Genomic DNA, 16,228 nt, shown 5'->3' with positions numbered 1-16,228 from the left:
TTCATATATATATATATATTTGAAAAATGATACCTTTTTCAGAGAAACTTGCTATAAATTTTTAAAATATTAGTTGTATTATATTGTCTTTGGTACCCTTCAGCAAAATGCAGTTTCCCTGATTCCTTCAATTAGGGCTATTTTTGCTTTGTCTGAGATCATAATTGCTACCCATGACTTCTAATTTTTTGCTTCAACTGAAGTATAATAGATACTGCTCCAGTCCTTTATTTTAACTCTGTGTATGTGTCTTTCTTTTTCAAATGTTTCCTCTATAAATAACACATTGTTGGATTCTTGTATTTAATCCATTCTGTTATCTGCTTCTGTTTTATGGGTGAGCTCATTCAATTCATAGTTATTATTATGTATTTCCTTTCAACTTATTTTTCATGTTTATCCTTCTCTTTCTCTTTTTATCCTAATCTTCCTCAAAAATATGTTCTGATTCTAACATTATCTCTTTTTTAAATATATGGTAATTTATTATTTTACTTTTATTGAATTATACAATTTCCCCTCCAATCTTGTTTCCCTTCCTCCACCCTCCCACAGAAGGCAGTCTGATAGCCTTTACAATATTTCCATGCTATACTTTGATCAAAATTGAATGCATTGAGAAAAAAAATCATACCCTAAAGGAAAAAATAAAATATAAGTGATAGTAAAATTACATAAGATATATTCTTATTTTTTTTTTTTTTTGGTTGTGTTCATCTCGCTCAGCATCAGTTCATGCAAATCCTTCTAGGTTTCTCTGAATTCCCATCCCTCTTGGTTTCTAATAGAACAATAGAGTTCCATAATTTACAGATACCACTATTTTGTTCAGTCATTCCCCAATTGATGGACATTCACTCAATTTCCAATTCTTTGCTACCACAAACAGAGCTGCTATAAATATTTTTGTACTAGTGATGCTTTTATGCTTTTTCATGATCTCTTCAAGGTATAGACTCAGTAGTGGTATTGCTGGATCAAAGGGTAAGCATATTTTTATTGCCCTTTGAGCACAATTCCAAATTATTTTCCAGAAAGGTTGGATGAGTTCACAGTTCAACCAACCATATATTAGTGTCCCAGACTTCCCACATTCCTTCCAATATTGGTCACTGTCCTTTCTGGTCATATTGGCCATTCTGAGAAGTGAGGTGGTACCTCAGAGATGCTTTAGTTTTCATTTCTCTAAAAAGTAATTGATTTAGAGCAATTTTTCATATGACTATAGATCACTTTGACTTCATCATCTGTAAATTGCCTCTGTATATCATTTGACCATTTTTCAATTGGGAAATGGCTTGTTTTTTTTTTTTTTTATAAATTTGACTCAGTTCTCTATATTTTAGAAATGAGTCCTTTGTCAGAAATACTAGTTGTAAAAATTGTTTCCCATTTTATTATATTTCTTTTGATCTTGGTTACAGTGGTTTTGTCTGTGTAAAAGCTTTTTAATTTAATGTAATCAAAATTATCTAGTTAGTTTTTTTTCTTTAAAAAATGTCAAATTTTCTAGTTAGTTTTTAATGATGTTCTCAACTCTTCCTTGGTCATAAACTGCTTCCCTTTCCATAGATCTGACAGGTAAATGATTCCTTGATCTCTTAGTTTGCTTATAATATTGTCTTTTATGTTTAAATTTTGTACCCATTTTGATCTTATCTTGGTATAGGGTGTGAGATGCTGGTCTAAACCAGGTTTCTGCCATACTAACTTCCAATTTTCCCCAACAGTTTTTATAGAAGAGAGTTTTTACCCTCATACCTGGACACTTTGGGTTTATCAAAAAGCTGATCACTATAATAATTTCCTTCTATCTCTTTTGCATCTAATCTATTCCACTGATCTACCATCCTATTTCTTATCCAATACCAGGCAGTTTTGATAACTGATGCTTTATAATATAGTTTTAGATCTGGAAGGGCTAAGTCACTTTCTTTTGCACTTTTTTCATTAAATCCCTGGAAATTCTTAACTTTTTATTTCTCCATATGAATTTACTTACATTTTTTTCTAGCTCATTAAAATAATTTTTTGGAATTTTTATTGGTAGGACACTAAATAAATAGTTTAATTTGGGTAGAATTGTCATTTTTATTACATTAGCTGTCAATCCATGAACAGTTGATATTTACCCAGTTATTTAAATCTGATTTTATTTGTGTGAGAAGTGTTTTGTAGTTTTCACAGAGTTTCTAAGACTGGCTTGGTAGGTAGATTCCCAAGCATTTTATAGTGTCTAAAGTTACTTTGAATGGGATTTCTTTCTAGCTCTTGCTGCTGTATCTTACTAGTAATATATAGAAATATTGAGGATTTATGAGAGTTTCTTTTATATCCTGCAACTTTGCTAAAGTTGCTAACTGTTTCTAGTAGTTTTTTAGATGATTTTTTAGGATTTTCTAGGTATATCATCATGTCATCTGCAAAAAAGTGAGTTTTGTTTCTTCCTTCGCAATTCTCTTATTGCTGGAGGTAACATTTCTAACACAATATTGAATTGTAGTGGTGATAACAGATATCCTTGTTTCAATCCTGATCTCATTGGGAATGTCTCTTGCTCTTCCCCATTGCATATAATTCTTGTTAATGGTTTCACATAGATACTGCTAATCATTCTAAGGAACAACCCATTTATTCCCATGTTATCTAGTATTAGGAACCATTGAGTATGGGAATACTGTAAATTAGCATCACCTGGTGCCTTTGAGCATCAGAAGGTTGTTTTACTAAGTATCATGGGAGTGGGAGTGGGAATGGGTTAAAGACTGGAAAAGTATTTAGGTGCTGGTATTTTGGTGAATAAATGGAACACTTGGAGATCTTGATAAAGTAATCCTTGTAATCCTAGTCTCCTGTCCCTCCAGTGCTTGCCTGGGGAGATTGAGGGAGTCCAGAAGTGGGACTCTACAATCTAGTGTTTTTAGTAGGAATGGGTGCTATATTTTGTCAAAGGCTTTTCCAGCATCTATTGAAATAATCATATGATTTCTGATAGTTTTCTTATTTATAGAATTAATTATACTATCAGTTTTCCTAATATTGAACCAACCTTGTATTCCTAGGATAAATCCTGCTTGGTCATGGTGTATTATTCTAGTGATAACTTGCTGTAATTTCTTTGCTAAGATTTCATTTAAGATCCTAATATTCGTTAGGGAGATAGGTCTATAATTTTCTTTCTCTGTTTTGACATTTCCTGGTTTGGGTATCAGCACCATATTGGTTTCATAGAAAAGAGTTTGGCAGAGTTCTGTCTTCACCTATTTTTCCAAAGAGTTTATATAGAATTGGAACCAAGTGTTCCTTAAATGTTGGATAGAATTCACTTGTATATTCATCTGGCCCTGGAGATTTTTTCTTAGGGAGTTAGTTTAATAATTGCTTATTGAATTTCTTTTTTCTGATATAGGGTTATTTGGGTATTTAATTTCTTCTTCATTTAACCTGGGCAACTTATATTTTTTTTAAATATTCATCCATTTTACTTAGATTATCGAATTGATTGGTATACAGTTGGGCAAAATAATTCTGAATTATTACTTTAATTTTCTCCTCATTGGTAGTAAGTTCACCTTCTCCTCATTGGTAGTGAGTTCACCTTTTTCATTTATGATACTAGCAATTTGTTTGTTTGGTCTTGGGTTTTTTTTTTTTTTGGCTTTTGCAAGGCAATGGGGTTAAGTGGCTTGCCAAAGGCCACACAGCTAGATAATTATTAAGTGTCTGAGGCTGGATTTGAACTCAGGTACTCCTGACTCCAGGGCTGGTGCTCTTATCCACTGCACCACTTAGCTGCCCCTTTCTTTATTTGCTTTTTTTTAATCAAATTAACCAGAGGTTTACATTTTGAGTCCCTTTCTGGACTCCCTCAATCTTCCCTAGGTGAGCGTTGAAGGGGTGGGAGACAAGGAAGACAAGTTTTCCCTTTGTACACCAACGTCTCCAAGGTCTCCATTTATTGAACCAAATACCAGTTCTTAAATACCTCACCAGTCTCTAATCCACTCCCACTCCTGTGGCACTTAGTAAGACAAGGCTCTGGTGTTCAAGGACATCAGGTGAAGATAATTTATAGTGCTTCCATATATAACAGTCCCTAACTTTCATCAATTTTATTGTTTTTTTTCCATAAAACTAACTCGATTTAATTTTTTTAGTTTAATGGTTTTCTTGTTTTTGATTTTATTAATTTATCCTTTAATTTTTAGAATTTGCAATTTGATATTTAATTGGTTACCATTGCCTCTTAATCCACTTTTCCTTTGATCATCTTCCCCCTAATTCTTTTCTCCTTCCCCATACTGAATCATATACCCTACTGAATGTGTTTGTATATTTTTCCTTCTTTGAATCAATTCTGATGAATGTGAGCTTCAAATATTACCCATTATCAGATCTCCCTGTAATTTTCCCCTTCATTGGCCAAGATCTTTTGTGTGAGACTTTTTTTCCATTCTACCTCTTTCTTTCTCACTCTCCAAGTGAGTCCCTCTTTCTTACTCCACTTTTTTTTGAGGGGAGATCATCCTAATATAATTGACTTTTATTCATTCCCTCTGTGTAGAGCAGGGCCCTTGCTCCTTTGTGATCAACTAGAAGGGCTTTTCTCTACTCTGAAACTGTCACACAGAACCCTTTATGGGCAATAGATTTGCCATACCTCGTGGCAGCAAAATGACAGCTGTAATCTCTTTCTGACTAGTTGTCCAACCCCCTTCCTCTCTTTGAACTCAGAGTTCCCAGAGCTGCTGTTGCTATTTCCACATCTATTGCTGTTGTTACTGCTACATGCATGTGCTCTGGACAGGACTCTACTTAGGTGTCACAGGTCTCTTCTACCCAAAGTTTTCTTTCAGTGGGAAAACATTCCATGAAAACCTTTTGTTAACTCCAAAATTTTAGTTGAGGTGTTATGATAAAGTTGTTTGGAGTTGAATGTTGAGATTCAGCTTGGTTGTTGCCTTTCCTCTCACATCTTTATTTTCTTAAGTGCCATTTTTTTCCTTCTTCCTTGAGCATGTTAGGGATTAATTTAAAGTGTGACTGTTCCACTTTCATTACTTTGAAAAATGGATCATTATAGAAATGCTGACAAATCCATTTCATTTCTGTTTGTTGTCTTCCTGCCAGTTTTATCTATGAATGCTCTAAGAATACTATAGCTTAGTTGGGTCTCATGCCAAGCTTTTTTGCATACTCGCTTTGCTTCCATTTTGTGTCATAATTTTATGAATCAATAAGAATATGTATATATTTATATGTATATGAATGAATACATACCTACATTGTACTCTTTAAGTGCCTCCACTCTTTTCTCTTTATTAGAATTTTTTGCTTGAATCTTCAAAATTCCACTCTTCAGCTACTCCCTTCCCTCAGGGGTCAACTTCTGAAAAATAATAAGATATGATCTATCCATTCTCTGAATTCTTCAGAATCTAATTTCCTAATAAATAGATTGCATGTCAGACTTGTAAGTAGTTCTCTTCTTTTTGATCAGGATTTCTATGAGGGAGGTTAGTCCTAAAGGTTCCTCTATATTCTACTTCAGTGACTAGTCTTGCATTGAATCACAAATGGATCTGGAAAACCTGTTATTGTCTTTTGCCTCCACCTTTTGAAGAATGAAAGGATCATTATCTTTTTCATTGTCCTTCAGTCAGTAAGCATTTTCAAGTATTTGTTATGTGGCAGGTATGTGCTATGTGCTATGTGCTGTGTTGGGAATGCAAAAAATGGCAAAAAGATAGCCCCTCTGCTCTCAAGGGAGAACAATCTAATGGAAGAGAAAACATACAAGCAACTATGTGCAAGCAAGATATATACAGGATAAAATGAAAATAATGACAGAGGGAAGGACTTCTTTAAGCAAAGACAAGATTACCACTCACTGAGTGAGGAGAGTGAGGATTTTTGTTAAGATTGGATTAAGAAATGTTTGAAGTAGTTTCTATCCCTGATATTCAGTTATTCTATGTCTCACAAATCTCTTTTTTGTTTAGCCTTTTCAGTTTTATATGACTCTTCATGACTTCATTTGTATTTTTTAATTTGGCAAAGATACTGGAGTGATTTGCCATTTCCTTCTACAGCTCATTTTATAGGTGAGGAAACTGAGGATAACTGGGTTAAGAGATTTGCCCAGTTATACAGCTAGTAAGTATGTGAAGCTGGATTTGGACTCAGGTCTTTCTGATCCCAGGACCCATGAACTACTATACTACCTAATTGCCCTCCAAATCTAATAGTTAACTATACTATATTGATGCAGAATTTATTATTATTCAGGTTATCAGAAATGTTCTCATAAAAAAAGTTTTTGGAAAGGTTTGATTCTGGTTCTTTATGGAAGGGCAATATTTACATGTATGGGCAGAGAGGCTGAAGTGAGTTAGATATTTCCTGCTGCCATGTTTACAATGCTCAATAAATAATAAGACCCACATAGAAATTCACAAATACAGATGCAAAATCTCACTTAGAGAGATGTTCGCAAGACTCCACATTAATGCCTGAGGCTGAAATGTGTATCCCACTGACTTTAAGAAGAACTATATTTAAACTTCACAGAGGCAGAATTGGTCCCTTTGTGTTTAGAGAGAGAAAAGAAAGAATGGGTCCAAACAAAATCGTATTTTGAAAAGCAGCTTTGCCAAGGAAAGCTTCTCTCTGTGTTTTGACCCAGTTCTAACTTTTGACATCATTCCAGAGTTTCTCACTATCAACTCAGTGCCCTGAGAAATGGTGCAGGACTCCAGGGTGTGGAGAGAACAACTCTCTTGTGACTTACCATAACTAGAATGTAATGATTATGGATTTTTTCCAACTGGGAAGACTGAAGTAATAATACCCACTTTCCTTCATTATTGGTTCTATTGCTTTCCCTCCTCCTCCTCCTCCTCCTCCTTCAAAAAAAACCTCTCCAAATAGAAAACCCAAACAGGATCCATATATAGGAAGAAGAACAATGACACTCACCATCTTCATAATATTCTAACTAAATGGATTTTTAAAATGTTTCTTTCATGTTTCTGTGGAAGGTTGGGTTGTTATAAACAGGAGACAATGATAGACACATTGTCTTGTACCTATTGGTATAAGAAATGTTTTAAAAATTGCAATGAATAGATCATACTTAATGAATATTAATTAACTACATACCTTTTCCTTGGATAAGAGTTTTCCCTTTAGGGGTATACTGGTAAACTCTGGCTCACAACATCTGACTTACAAATGATTTATACATGCAAACAACTATTCAAGGCTGTGCATTCAAAAAAGATAGAAACTTTCTTCTCTTCTTTTTTTTTGCCCTACATAGGAGGACTCTGTTCTTGGAATCCAAACTTCATTTAGTTCTGTTAGTGTAATGGTCTACTTGTACTCTGAGTTTAGGAAGTTTTTGTGAGTTCATTCTAGGATCCTAATCATAATTTGTAACATTTCTATGGTAAGATGCTCCTGAGTTCCAAACAATTACATGATCAATGAGTTTTGGAAACTTTTATGGTTTGTGAACTGGGCACAGCATGGACCTCTGTGCCCCCCCTTAGGAGATGATTGAAGATTCTTTTGCTAGCCTTGATAATATCTGACCGTTATAAATTTGAAAGATCCCAAGTAAGTCAAGCAAAACCTATATCTTCACAGAATAGGAGTTATAATTGATAATTTTGAATTGTAAGGTTAAGTGGACAGATGGCTAATTTTCAGGTCAGTGACCTAGGTTTGAAGTTGAGTTCTGCTACTTCTGACATAATTTTCTACTCTTTCCCTCTTACTTCTCTTGATTTGCTTTATAAGGGGGTATATTCCCTTTTACCCTACTCAAAACTACCATATGACATTTTATTCCAGGAAGTATTAAAAATCGTGGATGTAAGATTAACAGTTGGCTTGGTCTGTATGTGATGGTGACAAAGTACAATTTTTATTTCTCTCCTCTTCTTTCACTGTGAATTGAAAGGCAAGTTGGGACAGATCTTGGGGTTTTTTTTTTTTTTTGCTTTAGTTAAGCATTATCTTCCTTTCCATGAATCATGCTTGCATCACATGATGGCAAGTACAACCTAAGGCTCCCAAGTTCAAACTTTGGTCTGAATTCCACCTGCAGGGAAGTGGAACAAAGGAACTTATGATAATGGAGAAGACAATGAAGAGAGGCAATATGTGAAGAGTGCCTCCTACATAGTAGACACTAAGTAAATAACTATGGATTGAAGTATATATAAAATTACTATCTCTCTTTTATTTCTTCCTTGTCCTCAAAATCCTGATTCTAAAAACTCTCTTACTTCTCCCCACCAAGAAATACTTTTGAAGTTCATTGGTAGGGTGGAACAATTAAATTTTGCCCTATTTTCCAGCTTTTCAAATGTTGGACATTCAGGTGCTTTTTGATATCTTTGAATTCCAGGAAAGACAAATTCTTTATTATTTAGGGCCAGACATTGTAGAGTAATGAAAAGTATAATTTCAGACCTTGGTTCAGTTCTAGTTATGCTGTTAACTACCTGTGGACAAGTCATTTAACCTTTCTATCCCTTAGATTCCTTATGGGGGGATTGTATATTATTGGAATAATCATTCCCCCACCCTCATGAAATGATCTACTCTTTTGGTATATGAAATAATGGGGTAGAGACACTGAATATTCTGTTGACTGTCTCAAATGATTTTTAGCTCAAGTGGGGTTACCAGGTTGATCTCAAATGTTGGCCAGTTGATCATGACTAATTATCTAGGGGATCCTGAACTAGATGATATCTAAAGTTCATTCTCAATCTTTTTTTTCTAAGTTTTTTTGACTACTTAGCTTGAGATCCATACTTAATTTGAGATGGGAGCTCATGGATGGAATTGCCATCCTTTTTAGACATAAATGAAACATATTAAGGAAAAGGATAAAATATGTTGGGAAGAATATAGGACGCAATAGAGCTGCAAAGATCTGCAAGTATTTTCTAGAATAAGGTTCATTTCTGGATGACTTCAGGGGCTTATTATAGTAATAATAAAAATGAATTTAGGAGTAGGATTTAAAAAATATTAATCAGTTGAATGGGACTTTGGTTTTATTAGGTTTTGAAAGAATGTAGTTTCATTCTTAGATGACTTAGCATGAAAAGACAATGAAAAGGAATGAATATAGTTTGGATCCACAAAGGAAAGGACAATCCCTTATCCACACTTTGTCTCTGCCCTCATACCAGACAGTGTTTGGTAACATTATTTATTTGCTGAATTGAATTGAATACAAGAAATGCTGCAATGAGTTGGCTCAATAATGCATCTTTCCCACTAATTAATTTCCATTGAATAGTTTTTAAATGTTCTGTATTCTCTTAATCCATGATTTTGTGTTCCAAGCTGAGAAGTTGTAATAGTACAAAATACACTAGTTCTGATGTCAGAGTAGGTATGCCCAAACACTTATCTCTTATGTGACTGGTGCAAGTAATATCACATTTCTCCCTGTTTTCCTCATTCCTCATTGTTTTCCAAGATAAGTAACTTGGATTAAGTGGTCTCCATAGTCTCTTCTAGTTTTAAATCCAATGAACTTTTGTAAACTTTAGAGTGTATACTAGCATATACTCACAAAATGAAAAAGGAAGATTAGGTTTTCCAAGACAATATGCAGTCCTCAGAGAACTTTATATGGCTGAGTACTACTGATTAATACTGACAATACTGTCCTAGAACCCTAAAAGAACAAGTAGAAGTTACTTGCTGGGGATGCATTTTTCCAATTTAAGTGGAAGTCGATATTGTTGTTCAGGAGAATGAACTACATATAAAATGAGAAGCTTGTGACTAGATGGCAATTGAAGTTCCTTAGGGATTTTGATCTATGAGCTTATGACTAGAAGACAGGGATTTCATATGCATTGAAGAAGTGAAGAAAGTGGGGAGGAAGACCTCAAAAAATGAAATATTTGTTGATTTTGAGACAAAAGAACAAAATAACTTAGACATGGAGTATGGTTTCCTCTGAAAGAGGATAATCTTTTTATTGCAGAAGAATGAATTTGATGGCATTTTACTAATGTATCTGTTTTTTGATCTCTCTTTGAAATGAAACCTATGTGTAGCAGCAGGTCTGGTTTATTTAGCATAGAGGAGGCCAGTCAGCCGATAGTGCCAAGGTTTGAACAAGTGAAATGGAGGAGATGGCCCCAGGAAATAGAGAATGTCTCCTTGAACAGTTCTGTGTTAAAAAAAATGCATAGCTTATTGCTGTTGAAAGAAAAGAACTTGTGGGACCAGTTCAGGACTCCAAAGAGAATGAGTGCATGGCTCAATTTTATTTGGGGAAATCTTTGACTTGACAGCTTAGGAAGAAAAAAGCAGAAAAAGAACAGCTCTTGATCACAACCTTTATAAATGTCCTATTAGAAATGAACCCATGGGGATACACAGCAGGTGCTGAAACTGGACTGAAGCTTCCTATCTTGGATGGAAGATGTTTCTCGAATGGGTTGATGTTTTATCTCTGAGTGACATCTTCCAAGTCTGATCCTAGGGGTGAGCACTGGAGACCCTCAGAATTGGCAAAAAAAGAGATGGAAATAGAAAAGAGAGCTTTTAAAGAAAATGCATATAAATTGCAGTCCCACAAGGCCTGCTGTTGAGCTGTAAAAATATTTTGCCTTTAGCTAGGTGGCAGAGAAACTTTTGTTATCTGAGTTCTTGGAGAAACAACCATGACTTGCTTCTTCCTCCAGGCAGAGCAAATGTCTGTTTGTTTGTGTGGATACAGGTTAAATTTTGACAAACAAAGATGTTTTAGCCCTTTAAGGGATTGTTTTCCTAGGACATAGTGCTTTGCAGCATTGAGATTTATTTCCTTTGAGAATCAGAATTGTTGGAATAGGAGAGGAGCTGCCCAGTAAATGAGCAGGCACAGAGAAGTCAGTTTTTCTTGATTCATCTTCTTGCAGTTTGCTAAGACAGACTGGAAAAGAACATAAAGATAAGCAAGATGGTGACAAGAAGATAAAGGCAGTCAGTCTAAGCCATCTTGGTTGTCATTTGGAGTAACATGTCTTTGAACTCCTGGTTAAAGTAGTTCACCTTGAGTAATCCTAGATGAAAAAGGACATTAGCAGAGGATGACAATGCATTTTGGCTTCAGTGGTCTACCTGGGAAAATACCACCTGGGAAAATGTCATCAGGGTCAGGGAATTCTTTTATTCAGATTTAGGGTCAAAGCCTTGATGGAATACAGTCCTACATGTGTTTATCCATCCATCTGTCCATACATCCATTGTTTAATACTTTCTATCTCTTAATAGTTTCTTATGTTTGTACAGTGAATTATCATTTTCAAGTCATTTTTTGTCCCCAATACCTCATTTGATTCCCCAAGATGACCTGACTGATTTAGGAGATAGAGGATTTGGGTTCAAATTCCATTAGTCACTTGCTTAACTGTGTGACTTTGACTAAATCATTTAACTTCTTTGGGCCTTGATATCCTTATCTGTAAAATGAGGGAATTGTCTATTAAGTTCCCTACTAGCTTTCAGTCTGCATTCTTACAAATCTATTTAAAGATAAATTTACAGATGATAATATAATTCAAATTTTCACAGAATTTTGACCTGGAGTTAGAGAACCTGAATTTAAACCTAAGCTTGGCTGCTTGTGTTAATTTAGGAAAGTTCTTTTTCTTTTTCCATCCTCAGGTACAAATTTTCATCCTCAAGTCAAATGCAAAAGGATAAGGAGGGGGAGGTTTTGATAGTGATTGTTGACTAACTTACTTTCAGTTCTTTCCAGCTCTTAAAGCCTATGAATTTGACTTTAAACATATATCAGTATGATATATAAGGGGACTATTCAAGTGGAAAAATCCTGTAAGATAAGAGGTCTCCCAGAGCCACTTCAGTCTTTTGTTGTTATTGTTTTTCAGCTGTTTTCAGTTCTAACTCTTTATGATTCCACTTAGAGTTTTCTTGGCAATGATCAAGGACTGGTTTGTCACTTCTTTCTTCAGTTCATTAGATATATATGAGGCAACTGAGGCAAGCAGGTTAAGTGGCTTGTACAGGGTCACATGAATTGGAAGGGTCTGAGACCAGAATTGAACTCAGGTAGACAAGTCTTCCTAACTCCAGACCTTGGAACTCTATCCATTGCATTGACTAGTGCTCTATTTCAGTCTAGCCTAGGTTTTTTCAGTATCCTTGAGTAGTCATAGAGTGGGTGACTTAACACTACCACTATGAACCCTGAACTATGAGAGGAGATAGCCGATAGCCTGTCTCATACTATTTCTTGGGTTTATGGAGCATATGATTCCATTTCTATTTAAAAAGTGTATTTTTTTTCCCCATTGAATTAAAGGTCATTTTCTTTGTTCTTTAGTCAATCAAAGAATAGAAGTGTGTTTCCCAAAGAGAAATGGAAATGTGACACCCAACTACTCATACCTCCTCTCATTCAAAATTCTTTTCAAATTTCCACCTCATGCAGGAAATGGTTTTGGACTAAGTGGAATGGGTGAGATATCATATCCCCTTCATTTATAGAATTCTTAGAGTCAAAATATTGAATGGTAACTTAGTCCATTCTCTCATCTTTGCTCAAGAACACAAATATAAAACCCCAGACAATCATGAAACAACAATATTTTTAGAAATTTTAAAAAGAGATGTCATTCTTTTCCTTAGTATCCCTTCTAGCCTCCCCATTATCTGCAGGATAATCCTTTATCCAGCTGATGGTCATTTTTATAGTTTCTTTCCTCTACTTTCTTTTCTTGAAGATAAATAATTCTAGTAGGAGCACTGTGAGGACAATCCACATTTTCTCAACATTTGTTGTGTTATATTGCCTTTTTATGTAATTATTTTATTGTTATTTTCACATGGCAATTATTCTATTGCATATATTGTAATTATGTTACATTTTATGGTTTTTCTTCATGATTTACGTATCTGCCAAATAGAAAAAAGGAGAAAAATAAGAAAAACTATTTTCCTCTGCACAACAGTAAAATTAAAAATTAAAAAGCAATTTGCATTAGTATTGTATTACTAATTTTTATATTTGGACCCTCCTTAAGGCAAAACTGTTAAGGAAGCAAAAGTTTCTTTTCTTTTCTCTCTCCTTCACCCTCTCCTTACTCCTATTCCATATCTGATGCTCTATTTTCATAGAATTTTATCCTAGCTGGCCCCACTCTCCATGATGGAAATCAGTCAACCTGTTTTAAGGTTGAATAGTTTGGGATAACTATTGACTGTGGGGTAGATGCTACTTCTCTGAAGTAGTTAAATCCCAATCAATAGCCATAGTTTCCTTCTGAGCTGAACTCCAATGCCGACCCATACATGTGGTTTTTCTGTTCTAAGTGTTCCCCTGAATAACTTTGAATTTATTTTCTATTTGTTTATTTAATTTTCACTATATGTGTGTGTGTGTGTGTGTGTGTGTGTGTGTGTGTGTGTGTGTGTGTGTGTGTGTGAAGGCTTCTCTTATAGGATATAAGATTTCTTGGGGTAGGGGATTTTCCATTTTGTCTTTGTGCCCCCAATAGGAAAGAAACATTTTCTTGATACTTTTAAAAAAATCCCAAATCTTGTACTGTTTGGTGCTTTCCTTCCCTTTGTATTGAAAGAGTTTGCTTTGATTGATAAAGTGTGCAGCTAGGTGGTACAGTGGATGGACTGGTGAATCTGGAGCCAGGAAGACTCATCTTCCTGAGTTCAAACCTAACCTAAGAAACTTACTGGTTATATGATCCTGGGCAAATGCTTAACTCTGTCTCTCTTCCTCCTCTGGAGTATGGGTTAATCATAGTATCTATCTCTTAATGTTGTAAGTATAAAATGAAATAATGCTTGTAAAATATTTCAGTGTTCTATGAAGGATAGTTTTTTTTTTTTTTTTTTTTGCAAAGCAAATGGGGTTAAGTGGCTTTCCCAAGGCCACACAGCTAGGCAATTATTAAGTGTCTGAGACCAGGTTTGAACCCAGGTACTCCTGACTCCAGGGCCGGTGCTTTATCCACTGCACCACCTAGCAGCCCCTGAAGGGTAGTTTTATTCATTTATTTTCAAATAGTAGCCATTTAGGGAACTCGGTAAAGTTCCCCTTTCAAGCCTCTGAGTTATCAGCCCTTAGGGATTCTAGGGATTCTTTATCTTATCTTAATTGTGGACAGAAATCTCTCTCTCTCCTCCCCTTCCCCCAAGTATCCTCATAGCAGATGCTATCAGGCAGAATATATCTGTATAGGCTTTAAGGAATGATTCTCTTGGGTCAATTCATCCATATTACACTTGAATGTAAGTGACTATCATGAGGATTCTGGGGAACTTCTGATACATGCATTTGCTTAGACAACTTCAGGGAGCAAAGGAGACTTTCAGGGCAGGTATTACTCACCTGCAATAATCAAAGCAGTCAGAGCCTTGTGTGAAGGTTATATACCTTGTATTACTGATTTCACCTCAAAGAAAGCAACTGTATTTGTATAGACATCTGAACAAAGAGACTTGTTCTTTTAGAAGAGTACTATTGAGAAAATACTATAGGATTTCTTGGATTGTGGCCATTCATCCTCAAGCAATTTTACTATAGATTAGTTGGCACACATTTTTTCCTCTTCCCGGAGATGCCCTAGTAATAAGAAAGTAAAAAGCAGCTAAGCATTGGAGAAAGGATGTGCAAACAAAATTATACTACTGCAGCTGAGTAGGAGTTACTGTGATGAACAGAGGATGATAGAGTGATAGAGAAGAGGGCAGCTACTTCCTTGGTTATATTCTCTCTTATTATTGCCAGGCTCAGAGTTCCTGACCATTTTTGCAACTTAAAAACAACGTCCAATAGAGGAGCTAGGTTTGAGTCAAGGCTCCAAAATTTATCAATTATATGAAATAAGTAGCTTAAGTTCTCTGTGACTCAATTTACTCATCTGTAAAATAGGGATAATCATTCTTATACATCTGTCTCACAGGAATTTTGTGAGGAAAGCGATTTTTTTCTTCTTGGGTAAAGCATAAGCCCTCTGGGGCTCAGTTTTCTCATCTGTAAAAAATGAAACCATGATTTTTATTAAAATTATTATTTATTTTTAGCATTCTTTTAAAAATTGGGTTCCAATTTCTCTACCTCTAATGAGCCCTCCTCCACTCATTGAGAAAGCAAACAATATGCTATCAATTATACCTATGAAATCATGTAAAACATTTCCATAGTAGCCTGTTACAAAACAAGAAAAATAATGATAGTGAAAAAATTATATTTCAGATTGTACTCAGCATTGGTGCTGAGGTGGTTTGTCTTTTTCATCATGAGTTCTTTGGAATTTCACAGTTGATCATTATAGAATTGCTGTTACTATATACAACGAGCTGGTTCTACTTACTTGACTAAACATCAATTCATTTAGATCTTTCCAGATTTTTGTAAAATCATTCTTCTTGTAATTTCTTATAGCATAATAGAATTCAGTCACAAACACATGCCACAATTTATTTATCTGTTCTCCAATTGATGGACATTCCTTAAATTTCCAATTCTTTGTCTCTACAAAAAGAAGTACTATAAATATTTTTGTACTTATAGATCCATTTCATTTTACTCTGATCTATATGAGATACTGATATAATAATGGTATTGCTGCGTCAAAGGATATTCTTTGGGCACAATTCCAAATTGCTCTCTCAATTGGTTGAACCAGATCACAACTCTTTCAGTAATTCCTTAGTGTCCCTGTTTTTTCCATATCCCCTGCAGCATTTGTCATTTTCCTTTTCTGTCATATGAGCCAATCTGCTAGATAACCAAACTCAGAGTTATTTTAATTTGTATTTTCCAATCAATAGTTTAGAACATTTTTTCATATGACTATAGACAGCTTTGATTTGTTCTGAAAACTGCTTGTTCATATACTTTGACCATCTATCTGTTGGGAAATGGTTCTTTTTTAAAAAATAAATTTTGACTCAATTCTCTTTTTTGTTGAGAAATGAGGTCTCAGAGAAACTTGCCATAATTTGTTTTTGAAATTACCTCATTATCCATGGTACCTTTTTTGTTTGAATAACATTTTATCCCCCCCCCAATTACATGGAAAAACAGTTTTTAATATTCATTTAAAATGTTTTTGAATTCCAAATTCTCTTTTTCCCTCCTCCCCTCTCTGAGATGGTGGAAAATTTCATAAAGGTTATAGATGTACAATAATGCCAAATACATGTTCTAACTGGG

The 16,228-nt window shown here is 34.9% G+C and overlaps 1 protein-coding gene across 4 annotated transcripts in view; it reads left to right on the top strand.

The window, feature by feature from the left end:
• Window positions 1-16,228, top strand: part of GLIS3 (GLIS family zinc finger 3) — a 595,685-nt gene that overhangs the window by 52,755 nt on the left and 526,702 nt on the right. The window lies entirely within an intron of this gene.

Source organism: Macrotis lagotis, chromosome 8, assembly GCF_037893015.1.
Source record: "Macrotis lagotis isolate mMagLag1 chromosome 8, bilby.v1.9.chrom.fasta, whole genome shotgun sequence".
NCBI lineage: Eukaryota > Metazoa > Chordata > Mammalia > Peramelemorphia > Peramelidae > Macrotis > Macrotis lagotis.
This window is presented reverse-complemented; position numbering and strand designations above follow the sequence as displayed.